The sequence below is a fragment of the Octopus bimaculoides genome, chromosome 2, assembly GCF_046866305.1.
Source record: "Octopus bimaculoides isolate indiv1 chromosome 2, ASM4686630v1, whole genome shotgun sequence".
In the NCBI taxonomy this organism is placed as follows: Eukaryota; Metazoa; Mollusca; class Cephalopoda; order Octopoda; family Octopodidae; genus Octopus; species Octopus bimaculoides.
In genome coordinates, this window is record NC_142929.1 from 1,425,061 (window position 1) to 1,442,500 (window position 17,440).

At 34.8% G+C, this 17,440-nt stretch overlaps 1 long non-coding RNA gene across 2 annotated transcripts in view; it reads right to left on the reverse strand.

Moving 5' to 3' along the window:
* Nucleotides 1-524: 524 nt before the first annotated feature.
* Nucleotides 525-17,440, reverse strand: part of LOC128250374 (uncharacterized) — a 144,384-nt gene continuing 127,468 nt past the window's right edge. For both annotated transcript variants that reach the window (XR_008266415.2, XR_008266420.2), the window contains exons 3-4: nucleotides 3,560-3,646; nucleotides 525-1,810 (exon numbers count right to left, since the gene is read on the reverse strand). This is a non-coding gene — a long non-coding RNA (uncharacterized LOC128250374). The remainder of the gene's footprint in view (nucleotides 1,811-3,559; nucleotides 3,647-17,440) is intronic.

A 17,440-nucleotide genomic window follows, 5' to 3' on the forward strand; every position in this document is an offset into this window, starting at 1 on the left:
AGAGTGTATATGAATTTCCAATCCGATTCGATATTATAGTGCCATTCCCATTGCAACCGATTTTACCAATCGCTTTCGTACTTGAAAGTTTAGGCATTTGTACAAAAAGAATTGTACGTGCATTTCGTAACTCTTTTTGTATTGAGAGAAAAACAATCACGGATATTTTATGCGAACAACACAAATACAAGATCCTAGTGAGAATAATTTAATTCTCTAAACCTCATCATAGTGGTTTCCTCATAAAAAAAAATGATGTCGCAAAACCTGGTCACGTTTGACTAAATTCATTTTCTAATCGTAATATTTCTGTTGTTTTTAAAAACATCGTAATTAAGATCTCAAGGAAATTTATCTATATCTGTGAAACAAATCAAAAATTGATGCAGTAGAAAAACCTATAATGCAACAATAGTCAAAGCAATACTCGATATTGTGACATTTCTAGTATTTTAAATGGAATTTTCTTATGAATTGACTTGGAAAATCCCAGTAAAATTAATTGAAATGGAATAGTAATATAACTCACAAGGCATAAAGTAAATTTGAATGCTATTAATGTCTTTATTAGCATGGTTAAGTCATCATAACTACGTTGTTTTACAAAAATGTAAGGTGTTTAAACTATCTTAAAAGATGTACAAGGGTGTGCTGAAAAGTTCCTGGCTTTAATGGTATCGCAAAAGGCCTGGTTGGAGGCCCAACATTCCTAGTTCTTTTATAGGGCTAAGAAAAACTGAAGAACTGCTGCAATGTGTGAGTCTGAGAGGGGGATGTGTTGAATAAAATCATAATTAATTAATTAATCCTCTGATTCTTTTACTCAAAACCAGGAACTTTTCAGCACTCCTTCCTTAATGTGAGGGCTCTAATTCTAAAAACTCCGTAAAAAAGCATAAAAAAATAAAAATAAAAAAGCTTATGGAGTAAAAAGAGTTCGAATTCAAAGGTGAAGGTGATCACCTACAAATCTTGGGACATTGATAGCTTTGTAAATGCAAGTAGCAAATTCCTACTTTATATCAAATTAATATTTATGCTTGTCTAATTAATTATCTAAAACCATAAATAACTAAGAAATTTCAAAGCGATTTAAGAATATATTAAAATTGAATAAATTAATGGAATTAAGCAGCAAAAGTTTATTATTCTTAAACTTATTATATGTAAAAAAGATTTATTTTATATATTTGAAAAGAAAAAATGAATATCTGCATTTGAACACGAATGGAGCAAATGAACCTTCAGAATGTTTTTAAGAAATATAAAAAGGTTTATAAAATTTGTGTTTTGCTTTGGTAAATTGCGATCGTATAACTTGTTTTCCATATTTGTTTAGTGTTATCCATCTGTTCGTATTTTTTTTATACCACTCGTCTCCTGATCATCATAATCGGTAGCAAGGGAGAAGCCAAACAAAATACTAGCTGACAACATAGAAGACATGATCAAATTGATAATATGATGCTTTGATTTTCATGTTGGCACCAAATGTATCTCGGGTCTGATCTATGAGAAGAGTCGTATTGTACTTAATGTGTTCCTCGAGAGTGTGAATATTATCAAGCCTTTCCTGTCTCAAACTGGTCGACTCGTATTTGCTGTCCTGCTTCCTGATTGGGATCATCGAATTCTGAAATTCATTTACTGTACCTTATTGCATTTCACGTCTTCATTCGATTTCCTTATATGAATCTTTATATAAATTACTTCTTAGTTTATAAAATTTAGCTGTTGGCAATGGTTTAAGATTTTGTAAAAACTTAGTTTTCATTTTGCTTTTGAGAATGTCTTGGTGGTATTCTTTAGTCTGTAAAAAAAAAAAGAAAGAACTAAAATGAGTGGAGTAGCAGGGAAAATACAGGCGTAAGAGTAATAATAATCTTAATTAAATGACACTGGAAAATTGTAGAACAAGAAGTGGAAGCTTAAATATATTGTAATTGAAACTGTAATAGGAATTTCTACAACATACCTTTCGGGGCTGGATGACGGATAGAAAAAAGAGAAAAAAATGTTCTTTCCCTTATAGAAAACCTCTCAAAATCATGTCTAATTGATATGTTACCCAATGGTTTATACTGAATCAGAAGAAGAAAAATTAATTTTTGAGCACTTTCGCGATGCAGGTTTGTTTAAAGAAGTCAAGAATGAAATTTTTAAATTTGAATTCCAAATTCAGTTGGAATATTTCAAAGATTTCACTTCTTGTGCTTTTCACCGGTTCTGTCGATTAAGTATATTATCACTCCTGCATTCTTCCTGCTACTTAATAATACGAGTTCTGATCAATAAGTATCCGGACTGTAACCATAGTAACGAAGCTAAAGCATGCAGAGTAAAGCCGCTGAGCAGAGATTGACCTTGAACTCTGCTGTACATGCGCACATGGCTTTAACATTCTAGCTCACTTCTGCTGTTTACAGCAGTGCTTGGAAGGAACGTGTGTAGCGTGTGATCGTAGCACTGGCCATGACAGAGAAAGTTGTCATGGCGATACCTGCTCAGAGACCTACGCAAAGTTGCAGAAAGTGTAAGGAGTGGATTGTATGAGCCGCACACAAGTGTACGAGTGGTTCAAACGTTTCCAAGATGGCCGGAAAAGTTTCAACACTGACGAACGTTCCGGGAGACCCGCAATCAGCAGAATTGAGAAAAACATCGCAAATGTGCATGCAGCTGTGAGGGGAAATCGTGGAATCACCATCCGTGAGTTACCAGAGGATGTGCAGATTAGTTACGGTTCAGTTCAGTCCATTATCACTGAAGATTTGGGTATGAGACGCGCCTCGGCCAAGTTTGTGCCAAAACTGCTTTCAGCTGACCAAAAAGACACTCGGGCTTCACTTGCACAACATCTCCTTGATTGCGTCGAAAACGATGAAAAGGTTTTGAAAATTTTGCGTAGGATTCTGAGCGGGTATCACCAAACTTTTGGTAAAATTTTATGTAGATTCTCTGCTCAACTTTCTCTGTCATGGTCAATGCAACGAACACATGCTACACACGTTCCTTCCAAGCACTGCTGCAAACAGCGGAAGTGAGCTAGAACGTTAAAACTAAGTGCGCATGCACGGCAGAGTTCAAGGTCAATCTGTGCGAGGCGGCTTCCCTCTGTGTGTTTTAGTTTCGTTACTATGGCAACAGTTCGTATACTGATTAATCAGACAACGTACATCACTTTTTTGAATTAGTAAATAGAATAAATTGTACATCTTCATAGTTTTAAATATATATATATATATATATATATATATATATATATATATATATATATATATATATATATATATATATATATATATATATATATATATATATATATATATATATATATATATATGTATATATATATATATATATATGTATATATGTATATATGTATATATATGTATATATGTATATATATGTATATATATATGTATATATATATGTATGTATATATATATATATATATATATATATATATATATATATATATATATATATATATATATATATATATATATATATATATATATATATAAAGTTCATTTATTATAAAGAACATATGACTAACCATTCGTTGTAGCTCAATCGTGAGACAAGTTGTGTGAGATGCTGTATCTTTTTCTTCCTTCCTCTCTCTCGTTTCCTTAATCCTGCTCTGAAAGAGATATTTTATTTCTTACCATCTATTGTTGTATTAATGATTAATATAAGTAGTATTGTGTATCATTTCTCTGAAATAAACTATATTTAGTGAAAGGTCGATGTTTGAATAAATATATAGCCTAGCTTTTAAATGTTTTCAGTGTTTTATTGAATAGTAGCCTTGATCTTTCGAGTAAGTGTGCGTCGATGCTCTGTATATGTTTGCGTGTGTGTGTAGGTATGTTGAATGGTGTAGTGTGAATGAGAAGAGAAAGCAGAAAGGAAGCACGTGAGTGTAAAAGAAAAGCATAAACATAGAAATGATCGAGAGATAGGATAGAAAGAAGAGAGATGAAAATAGAATAAGGATAAGGTGAGGAAATCGTGTAGAAAGAGAAGATTCTTGTCGGAAATCAGTTGAGAGAAAGAAAAAAAGACATGAAAGAAAGAAACCAAGAGAAAGAGACTGATATTAAGAAGCAAAGGAGAGACGAAAACTATCCATGGAAAATGATGAATTAAGAATTTGCAAAAGTTTCGTAAATAATTGGGAAAAATAAGAGGAAAATGGAAAAATCATGGAAAGGTCTCCACATAATTCGTTTTTGCATTTGGTTTGCAAGATTCTTGATGTGAATTCGTGCGTTGAAAGAAATCTTGTTGCGTTTTGGGAGGGCCATTATGCTAATAATAATAATAATAATAATAATAATAACAATAATAATAATAATAATAATAATAATAATAATAATAATAATAATAAACACGCACTGGTTCAATATCACTTCTTTATTGTTAGTAAAATTAGTTATATATTTAACCAGATAATGAATCTATCGTTTGTTTAATGTGCTGGTTTAACAATCAATCGGTTGTTTAACCAATACAATAAACAAAGGAACGATTAATTAGTTGGTTAAATATGTAACCATTTGACTAACAATAAAGAAGTGATATTGAACCAGTGCATGTATTTATTATTGGCGTAATGACCCTCCCAAAACAAAACAAGGTATTTACAGCAGTGCAATTTAAAACGAAAAAACCCCAATAACAGTAACAACAATATGGAGAACAACATCGTCATCAGCAACAATATATCAACAACGAAGATTAATTTCAGAGATAACCCTCATCTTTAATACGGAAAGGAGGAATATTGTTAAAGTAGATCTTGAAATATGGTATCAATAAATTCTACTTCTTAGTGTAACAACAACTTTGTCAGCATTGCTAATTTTCATCACAATGAGGTTGGCGAAAACGAAAATTATGGTCGCTATAAAACTTTTAACATTTTGATAGTGACTAAACACTTCCCAAAAACGTTCTAGCCGCGACCATCCCGTCTTTTATTTTTGCTTATTCATACTGTATTGTCTTATCTAACTCTTCTCTTTTTAAAATGGTAATTGTTGTACCCCACCCATACACACACACATGAAGACCTGTGACCTGGCAGAGAGAGTTGCACTCATGGTTGCCTGATCGTGGTGTTCAATTCCCAGACCAGGCGTTGTGTTGTTTTCTTGAGCAAAAAACTTCATTTCACGTTTTTTCCAGTCGCCTCAGCTGTAAATGGGTAACCGTGCTACGGAATAGTCTTCTGACCAGGGGGGAACGCTGGGCTGCTCGCCTTGCCAGTGAAGTGGCATCATTCGAAGGCGGAAGCAATACGAAACGCATTGTGACCAGCGATACATAAAAATATCCAATAGTCTGGTCGATACCATGATGCCGCAGTGTCATATATATATATATATATATATATATATATATACGTATAAGAAGGGATGACCACTATGTGGACATCCAATATGCTAGAAAGAAGTCATCAACGACCCAACCACAAAGAAAAATCATGTTCTCCAGAAAAAACAATTCAGCAAACACCAGAGTGTAGGCGGGCAGGACAAAATGAAAAATATACAAAATAAAGAATTAATTGTGTACTGGTTTCGCCATCAACTCTTTTACTTACGTAAAAACATCCGTGGTTCTTCAGTACAATCGTTCTGAAATCAATGTAATTTTCAGAACTATACACGAATTGTCTTCATAAAATTTGACGTGCGTATGGTTCTACCGATTACATTGGGGTTATTTTGAAATGTCCCAACTCTGCTGAACTGTTTCCGAAATTTAGCGCGAAATTTAGCGCGCCAAAATAAAAAAAGGCGGGAACTTAGTTTCCAATCCAATATATATATATATATAAATTTAAAAAATGGAGGCAAACGCAGGTGTTATTCAAATCATTTATACTTCTAACATATACTTCGAAAATATTATCAGGGATTACTTAAGGCGGCGAGTTCACAGAACCGTTAGCACGCCGGGCGAAATGCTTAGCGGTATTTCGTCTGCCGCTACGTTCTGAGTTCAAATTCCGCCGAGGTCGACTTTGCCTTTCATTCTTTCGGGGTCGATAAATTAAGTACCAGTTAAGTACTGGGGTCGATGTAATCGACTTCCACCTTCCCCCATAATTTCAGGCCTTGTGCCTACAATAGAAAAGATTATCAGGGATGACTTACCTCCACTCCCTAAAACACAGAAATCTAGTTCATAGAAGCTAAAGATTAAGATGTAAGCAAAATTGTGTTTAACATAATTTATTTGTGCAGTGGTTCAAGGTTGAAGAATAGGAATTAAGCGCTTCAGTGCCAATATAGAGTGGGTTATGAACGATAGTCTTGTGATAGAATTGGCCGCCTATGAGCGGGTATAGACGCGTTTCACTATCTTTATTTTCCAGAACTCTAAAATAATTATTGTCAAAATTTGTATCAAGTAGAAAAACAATTTATGTTTGGTACAATTTTGTCTTAGCCTTTTGCAAGGAAGAGGTCAAGTAAACTAGTTCTTTAGAGTCATAAAGATACCAAAACCAATCATTTCGATCCAGATATCAAACTGTCGACGTGGGTCGAGTTGGAAAGCAAAACTAAATGCATAAGAGTATGACCTCAATTATTTATTTATTCATCAATTAATTTCAAAGTTTAAATGGTATGTAATATTTCCAAAACTGTTTCAATGACAAATATATTTTAATGGTTTTAACTGTCTAAAAACCGCTTCGTCGAACTTGATCAGACAGATGAGATTATATGGGGATGGATGCGAAATTTCACCTCATTCTATAGATTACTGCTTCTTACATTTCTCCATGACATAAAAAGTATTTTGTTATATATCTCATACATTTTTTCATAGTAAACCGTATCATTTTATTATATAAAGTAAGAATGTTTTATTATGCAAAAAGGCAATTTTTGCTTTTACAAATGTACGTTTTCCTTTTAAAAACTTCGATTTAGTAATTTTTCATATATTCTTTTATTTCAGTTGTCTCGTTAATGAAATCCGCAGAATATTCTCTTTACTTGATAGCATGTTGTCGACTTAATGTGACAGTCCCATAAAAGGGAAGAATGCTTCTGTTATTTAGCCCTAGGAAACACCGTTTCTTGTTGGACTTGACACTTTGAAAACATAAGGACACAGGAAATGTGTCAAGTCCAACAGGAAACGGTGTTTCCTAGGGCTAAATAACAGTAGCATTCTTCCATTTTATGGGACTGTCACATTAAGTCGACAACATACTATCACTTTATTGTGCTGCTACTGCATAAATCTCTTTGAGAGATTTAGAAATATACTATTTCTATTCTCTTTATTTCATCACCAAAATTTTCCCTTCACTACATTTATCGACCTTATTTTAATTTACTAAAACTATTTTGTCTTTATCATATTCATAGTATCTTAATTGTTTCGAATATTTCTGAAACTTAACGAGATCAAGCTCGGAAATACAATCGTTTTGTGATTATTGCGAAAGATACTAATTAAAAGGCTCAACAATACAGTGAATCTTCTTGTTCCTTTGTTCTGTAGAACAAAGCATCTACATTGAGAAAGATACGTATCACGGCTTATGTGAAATCTTGGAGTGTTTCATCATTTTTCCCTTGGACAGATATCTGATTGAGTAAATTGAAACAACCAGTATGTCATCCATTGAATAAACTACCTCGAAGATGCTTGAAAGTCAACAGAATCGTTAAAACAATTGATTGAAAAGAATTGAACATTATTAAATCTGGCAATGAAAACAACACTCCCAAATATTTCCCATTACACAATAGTACTTGAAACAATTTCAGATATCAATTTGATGAAGTCATATTTCTTCAGTTTTGTCTATTATATAAACTTTGTTTTACAAACGACTCATTACTTGTTTGACTTTGCGAATAATGATTCACGTAGGATGCAAGTCAAGTCGGTGGGAAGGTCGCGGGAGGCTTTCGAGGCCAATACTGGACGGACAGGCTCCGCTGTAGTCACTGCTAGGAAATTTTGGTTTTGGGTTTGGTGTTCTTGTTTCAGTTCTTTAATTTCTTTTTGTCTGCCTTCTCGAAGAAGGATGAAAATGACCGGTGAGCGCTATGTCACCAGGCTTCGTAATTGACGGTTGTATTAGATCAGTGGCGATGGTCAATGTGACAAATGCTAAAAGAATCCTTATACCTTTTGTCCACTGCCCTAGATAATGGGGACCGGTGATGAGTTCACCTGCGATACAATTTTGACCAGGTAATGGTCCTCTATCTAGGAAATATTCTCTGCTTCTTACGGCTGCAATTTTAACTGCCTACCTTCAATGTTGTTGACATTAAAAATGTGAAGTCTTCAAAGTAAGTTGATAACAAAGATAAAACAGTAGATGGCTAGGATGAGTCAGGGACGGCGCTCACTCAAGAAATCGTAGGTGGTGAAAGTAAATAATCCATGACTTTCAGCTGCACAAGAAGGTGACCAGCACAACGGCTCTGTACACGGCGAGCTCTGTACCTTTCCTCAAATGTTTCTTGTTCCAGACTCTATTGTACAATCTTCACTGTTTGACGTCAACTGCTTTATTGATCTTGGCATACGACCAGATGATACATCATTCGAGATAACTACAATGGTAGACACTGTTTCACTGATCGTTATAATGTCTTCCTGAGATGTGAACATTTGCTTTCTAGTCTGAAGAGATCGACAGTATCTGCAAATTTGGATGTTATAGCCATGGAACGAATGAGTTCAAATGATTTTTTTTTATATTAAACACTTTTACAAACTGAAACAATTATGAAATAATAAATATAAATGTTCTTCTACTAAAAAATACATCCTACAAGTCTTCTTCTGTTCATTAGACAGTATCTTCTTGTAATGTTGACCAAATAGTTTAATAGTCAGTAAAAGTATTAGAATTGTTGAAGCGTTAATCTACTGTCCAACATACTATTTTGATGGTATTTCATATCGAGGCTAACATTACGTATAATTTGTAAAGCGATGGATTACCATTAAAGACAGACTGGGATTGCTTTTCACTCTTCCAGCCCAACAAAATCAAATCCCCAATCATTGTGAATCCATTTATCATCAGACAATTTATTCGATTATGTGACTCGAAAAAAATTCAATAAGATGAGCGGATCATGTCTTTATTGTAGCTGTTCTCACGCGAAGCTGAATTCAACCCCAACAAATAACACAAAAAGAAAAACGAAACAGATTTCACACTGATGCTTCTACTCATGGTAGCTGGTCGTTTTTGCCTTGTAAAAACCTATTTCTATTTAGGTGTATAGTACTCTGCCTATATACAATGCTATGCCGGGAACAGTATATGAATGTTATCACATGTACAAAAGCAAGCATTGTGATAGCTTACGTCCTAAATATATTTCTGAGAACTTAAAGGTGGACAGAAGTGGAATAAGACACACTTCTATTCATATTAATTCTGTAATGAAATGAATGAAATGCTTCAGCTGTGAACTTTCACAGACTCCCTGCATCAATTCGTCAATAGTATATTGCTATAAGTTTGAAGTAGAACTTATTTACTATTCCAAAATTATTTTAACCCTTAGAACATGAAGTGAAGAGAGATTTTCTGTGAACTACGAATGTTGTTTCTATTTTGTTTGTTATCTGTATCTACGACGACCGATGGCTATTAGTTTATGCTAGGGAGGAAATCCAATCACATTTGGATTCATGTCCTTATACACAACCACACACTTCCTCTACTCTCTATGCAACTACTGGCTATTGGCTGTCTACCAATGTCTGCACATCAAATTAACTCGGAAAAAGTAGTCTGCAGCTGGTGTGTAAACCTACACAACTCTTCATGGCAGTCAATATTTGAAAATGTACTAATGAGTAGCTTTTAGAATAATTAGATGAAAACATTTGCAAATTATAAGAAAATGTCGAACTGTATTTCTTGCATAAGATCTTACCATGTTGGCCAATATTGAAATTTTGGAACTTACGAAAGCTTGATGTTATTGCTTTTGGCTTTTAGAAATTAAGAATTTTTTAAAGTATCATTGGTAATGTCTGGGGAAATTACTGGAACGTGTGAAATATTGCTGTTATAGAATGTAAGCCATTTGGTGGAGCATTATCTTACAAGCAGCATTAGTCGCCAATTGAAATACAGGTGTTTCTCTTAACCAAGAAGTTCACATGTATATTTATTACATCTATTATGGTAGTTACTAAATCAAATTATATTTTTCACCTTCTTTAACAAAAATATCTTAAGAGGCAATCAATGTAAAGAAACTAAAGGGACTAATGGAAAATGATGGACTATTTTATGTTTGCATTCTAAAACTTACTTCCGTTACAGGAATTATAATTTGTTTCTCTATTGGACATTGCGTGATCTAAATTATTCAAAAATATGAATAGCTGAGTCAATAATGTACAATATAACTACTGAATAGGTTGGTGGTTCATATCCTCCCACAGGCAATGCAAAGTATTTTCAGCCACGACCCTGTAAACAGCAAAACTCAAAATTAAGGAGGGAGGGATTTCAACAACATCGCCAAACCTGCGGACGAAAACTCCGCCCAAGTCACACGCGTATTGTCTGTAAAATCGACACAGCGAGGGTTGTAGTCGTAACTACATTATGTATGGGACTAAGATGGGATTGTTACAACTGAGACGATTTGGATTATAAGTCTGTGCCACCAGGCTTGAGACAGGATTAAAAAACGCACAAGTATCCTCATGGTAAAAATTATTGTAAGCAACAACAGCTCTGCGAAATCAAGAGTTTTTCATTAGGTAGTGATTTGCATTTAAGCCCCGAAAAGATAAAAAGAATAATGGTATAAATTCCTTGCTTCCTTCCGATTGTTTGAACTTTATGTTCCGCCTAGGCGTTATATTATAGATGTGAACGATTTCTATATAGAACGAATCATTGGAGACCTGGTGATTCCAAATGATTTGGCAGAGTTCAATATCAAGAGAGTATGTTTATTTCACTGGTATAGAATTTTTGTGTCATATGTATTTCAAAGACTTTATTATCATAATTTTTATATTTATTCTAAAACATTTAATTATGTGTTTAAGTTGACTAGAACACTAAAATATGTTAAAAATATATAAGATTTACGAGTATGTACCGAAAACTATATTAGTATTATAAAATAATTTTATTACAATTTACGTCTAATTAATACGTTACAATGGTAAATACAATTCGAGGTATTTTTTTTTTCAAGTTCATGCGCTTTAATCCCGAATATACTGAATAATGTACATTACATTAATGTATAGGATAATACCTTATTTATAAAACAGAATTACTACGAGAAAAATTGAAAGGCGCGAAAGTGAGATTTTGTATTTTAAGCGCGCTTTGCTATTTATTCAATGAAAAGAGACTTTCTATTTCTAAAATCAAAACCAGTTAAATAGAAGTATTAAAGTGGAACAATTCCACTAATATGCTGCAGCTAGACAAGTTTAAGGATTCTTTTTCCAGTGCTCTAAACTGTATCAGGTGTTCAAGCCTACACCTATCCATGATGTCGTTATTCATGGGTCAGTGATTTGGTATTGGTGGTGTACTTATGAATCAAGCTACAAATGTTAATTTTGGAAAAAGACATAAAATACTGCATTAAAAAAAAAACTATTTCTATACATTTATCGAATCGTCGCAGTACATACGAATGCATATACACATAAATTTATGCACACAAATATACATACATTTATGGAAAAAGAACAAACAATCCGAAATGTATGAAAATTCTTTGATTCCTTCATTCCATTGTCTAACTCAGGTATTATTTTTAATACGGAGCTTATTAAGGTATATGTGCATAAGCAAACGAAACAATAACATCCCCTTTTCCTATCATTGGCAAGTAACTCTTAACTTACACCACTCGTTGCATCCTTGATGGAATAAGCAAAACGTCTGTGGAAAGGAAGCAGAGAGAAATATGTTGAGCAGTGTTTTCTGCTTGCTGTATCGCTATCTGAGAATATTTTTTAAAATTTGTATGACGATAAGGAATACTGATTGGTCTCATTTTTCAACAATCGCGCTTCTGACTGTCGGATTTGCGTAAATAATTTCCAAAATCGCCTTCAAACCACTTTCAGCTTTCTGAAACCTTTTCGCAGATAATCAGATAGGGAACAGCGATACTTGTTATATATTTTCATGACCTCAAAACTTGTGTGAAGAAAGAAATAAAGTCTTCCTCTAACCGGAGAGCTGGTACTCTTACCGACGCCGAAAGAATGAAAGGCGACACTGATCGGCAGGGGATAAACTGGACAATGTATTTCCTGGATATCTAAGGCGTTCCAGGTATGGACTGGCAGCATTGTCAGAACTTCGGAAGAAACACTTTGCCGTGCCTCTTCCAACACTTTGCGTTCTAGTGGCAATACATGCGATGAAACTGGCACTAAGGTGTAATGGCCATCGTCTTTGCTTTTCCCTGACACAAAATCAGTTGTGAAGAGAGGAGACTTACAAGTACAGTAGCAAACTGTTCTTCTTCCAAAGAAGTACAATGTACAATATATTTAAGACTTTACGACTAGAATCTTCTCTTGTGTGTGCAAGTGATGTAGACCTCCTAATAATTCGGAATTGGTATACTTTACCAAGTCAAAATATAGGAATTATATTGTAATTAAAGTGATAAATTTTGGTTGGAATAAAATGGATTTATTTGCAAATAGCATGAATATATAAGTAAGCACATCATGTAAATACATGTAAGTTGGCGATGGTGTTCTGAACCAAAACAACAAAAATATGTACACCAGAACAGCTTAATGTTCTGGAAATAAGGCAGTCATTATATTTGTTTGCCAATATTGGACAGAATATCTATTTCTCTGCGGCAATGAATCTGCAATGGAATATGTGTGCTTATCGACTCGATCAGTAAGGCTTCGACAAGCTGTAACGACGTTACGTTTCCTCAGGGGTTCTCTAATTGTCTCCCTTACGTGTCAATGGCAATAGATATTTAATCATCGCGATATGTTTTCATTTTACAGAATATTAGAATGAATATTTCTTTTAAAATTTCGATCGATTGAATAAGTTTTCACTCACACAACAGTTAAATTTTACTTTGGATGATACATTAGGTCGTCTCAATTAATCCTTATTTGTTTTATTCTCCAGCAATTAATGTACAATTTAATATGGCTGTTTAATCAATTCGTTGTTGCTGTTATTTAGTCCTATGTCAACACTAATTCAACTGAAATTTGATCAAACATGAACCAGCATTGATTACTAGGTCTTTTGTATGGATCTCACTGCACTATCCAATGGGTCAATTCTGTTTTAAAGCTACTGTGTGTAATTTGAAGGAATTTTTCTGCTATCGCTAGCGGGCCAAGTGACTGTAATGAGGTTTCATGCGTTGATGATGCTGAGATGCTGAAAGGCGAGAGTCGCAAAAAGCATCAAAAGCAAAATTAGCAACCTGTGAATATTGTTTTCCATTTACAGGATATAATAAAAATTCTCAGGATATTTTGTCGAATAAACTTTCACCAAAATACTCCAGAAATTATATAATGTTCTTCGAATTTCCTTACTAACACAGATACACACACACACACACACACACACACACACACACACACACACACACACACACACACACACACACACACACACACACACAGGGGTAAATAAGCCTGGAAAAAATTGTTCATGCGAGAGAAGTGAAAAAGAATACCAGTCAAATATGCAGTTTAACGTGAAAATATGGACAATAACAAATGGCCGAAACGTACTGTAAGCGAATATATATATATATATACATATATATATATATATATATATATATATATATATATATCTATATATATCTATATCTATATATATATATATATATATATATATATATATATATATATATATATATATATATATATATATATATATATATATAGGTATGTATGTATGTATGTATGTATGTATGTATGTATACATGTAAATAGAAAGGAAGCAAAAACTGAAGATTTGCAGACGATGAATATTTAAGTATAAATATATTTCTATTTCTATAGATCAAACTTACACAAAGTACAAACGACAGAGAAAATTAAAATGGAGCAGGTAAGTCCGACAGCTTGTAACTTGTGACACCTTACCTCCTCTCTTTTAATTTTCTCTGTTGTTTGTACTCTGTGCAAGTTTGATCCATCCATCCATCCATCCATCCATCCATCTATCTATCTATCTATCTATCTATCTATCTATCTATCTATCTATCTATCTATCTATCTATGTGAATGGACAGTTGACATATCTGCTCCAAGTAAGTTGGCTTTATTTTTGTAGAAAAAAAAACTGTTTGTTGTTGAATATTTTTTGTCAAAGAGGTGTTTAACATCTTCTCCTTCAACATAAGAAAATCTTTTAAGAGGAAATTCCCCACATGTGGTTGAATTTCTAAAATTAAAAAAAAAAAAATTTCTTCGGTTTTCTTTGCCATCTTCTAAATGAAAATGGCTAAACCAAACCAGGAAGCCAGCATTCCTCTCATCGACTTCCCGCCACTTCCAAAGCCAGAGGTGAGAAAGGCTGAAAAGAACGTCGTTCCGCTTGAACGCACAGCGAAGAACGCCAGTCTGGCCGTAGAAGATACCAACGAAAAAGTCAAGACAACGTTTACTACTACAAAATACTGCCGCTACCACTGCCACTACTACCACCACTATCACTACCACAACCAGCTTGAACACTCAAAGTAATTTTGCCGCAGCTTTAAAGCTGAAGAAAAGAATTATGTCCTTTTCGAAGGTATAGTAAGGCTCTAGCATTAGACCGAAATAGAATAGGAGACATAAATAGAAGGAGACCTAGTTAAGAAATTAGAAGAGGCACTTAGAACTGGCATCGCATCCAAAGTTCCGGCAGCGAGGTTGGCCCTCGAACAACACTTCAACGCCAAACACGAAGGATGCGTTGCCAGAGCTAGAATGCGTGCTCTGAAGAACGAAGGAGTTGGAGCCGCCCGAGAGGCCCGAATGGCGGAGGTGCAATGAGGCAACAAAGCCCCCATTAGGTCTCTGACAGATGAGCAAGGGCGCGAATTACTCGAGCCCGAAAGGATGTGTGAGGCCTTTCAACAACACTGTTCGGGACAACTGGTTGGTCAGAACGCAGAGTGGACTTTAGTGCCTACCTGTATAGCCTGCCACGACTCTCGGCAAGAGAGGCGGAGTGTTGTGAAAAACCCATCACAGCCGAGGACGTATGGAATGCGATGGCAGGCTGCGCGAGTGACAAATCGCTAGGCTCAGATGGTCTGCCCTACGAGCTCTATTGTCATATGCCAGACTTGTTTGGAGGCGTCTTGGCAGCAGTCTACTGCAACTGGCAGCAAAGTGGGAGTGTCCCCGTTTCTGTGAAGCGAGGAGCGGTGGAACTGCTAAAGAAAGATCCAAGCAAGGGGAACGTCATAGATAACTCCAAGCCCATCATTCTGCTCAACGCAGATTTGAAGATTTTGGCCAAAGTGCTAACCGAGAGGTTGGCGCTTGTTATCGAGAAACTGGTTGAAAAGGCGCAAACGTGCGGTGTGCCGGGCAGGAGTATCCATGACAACCTCCATCTGATGCGCTACATCATAGACATGGTAGCTAAGAAACTTGGCATGGGTGGACCGCTGATAAATTTGGATCGATCGGGTAGACCATTGCTACTTAGAGGCTGTCCTTAGAGCGGCTGGTTTCGTTCCCATCTTCCGCGGTTGGATCGCTGCCTTATACAGCGGCATCCGCTCGGTAGTTCGCGTAAATGGTCATCTGTCCAGACTATTTAACATCACGCGTTCGGTCCGTCAAGGATGCCCCCTCTCGTCGCTTCTGTACGTATTGACTCTAGAGCCACTACTGTGGAAGCTGGGGACGCTGATGGGCATCCCGCGAGAAATCGCGGATGCGGGAGGAGCGTGTCTGCGTACGCGGATGACGTCACCGTGATAGTGTCGAACCACAGGCATATCGACCTGGTCAGCGAGACACTAAAAGAATACGAAGCGGTAATGGCAGCGAAAATTAACCGGGAAAAGTCAGCGGGCTTGTGACTTGGCACCTGGAGAAGCAAGCCCATGCCGTCCAACAGCGTCTCCATCGTGTGACGCTGGACCGACGGACCGGTTAAATTGCTCGAATCTGGCGAATGTGTGAGTGAGCATGTGTGTGTTTCAAATGAGGGTGGATTAGTATATACATATAGGCGCATGTACGTGGGTGTGCGGGCACACACGTGTATGTGTGGACTGGTGCACTTACGCGAATACTATGGACATTTTTACTCCCTTACCTTTACTCCCTCCCCTCACTTAGCAGTCATTCTAATAGCTCTTTTGTCTTAATAACAGTCAATCACAGTAATTTCCCTTTGTTTTAACGGCCATTTTCATAGCATTTTTTTCGATGGCCAGATAACTGAAGAGATGGCGGCGTGGGTTTCCGCCCCGACATCCGAAACTCGGAGTTTTATCATAGCTACCGAATAATTGCCACATATTATTTACGGATATATATATATATATATATATATATTTCTCTATTTGCTTTTGTAATGAATCGGCAATTATGAAAGTAAATTAGTAGTTCTTTTCACATCTGGTTATATATTTCACAGAAATTTTGTTGTTTACAACTCGATTTTCCGTCTGAAAAATGTAGTGTATATAAAGCAAAATATATTCACTTCACTAGAAAACAAATCGATGCATTGAACTGCTTCATATGCATTTTATTGTTAAAGAAATATGAAAGGATTTTAGTCGCTGTTGTCTTCTGTCTTTACAGCTAAGCAACCAATATATATATATATATATATATATATATATATATATATGTATGTATATATAAAAGTATATATATATATATATATATATATATATATATATATATATATATATATATATATATATATATATATATATATATATACATATATATATGTATGTATGTATGTATATATATATGTATATATATATATATATATATATATATATACTTTTATATATATGTATATATAAAAGTATATATATATATATATATATATATATATATATATATATATATATATATATAGATGTATGTATATATCTATATTATACATTTATACATACTACTCCTGGGTGACTACATATTCTTTAAAAGGTTTGCTATTTATTCTCTAATGGAAGAAAATATATTTTGAAAATTTCATTGAAATTCACAAAGCATTGATGGCAGGCGAAAAACACAATAATAGAAAGAAATGTAAATTCTCTCGGTGAATTGTAATTATTTTCGTTTTATTTAATTCATGTTTGGTACTGTATATATATATTTTTTAAGAATGAGAGCTTTCTTTTTATATTTCAAGTATATTCACTCCAGGGACGTACGATCTTCAACATGTCTTCGCTCA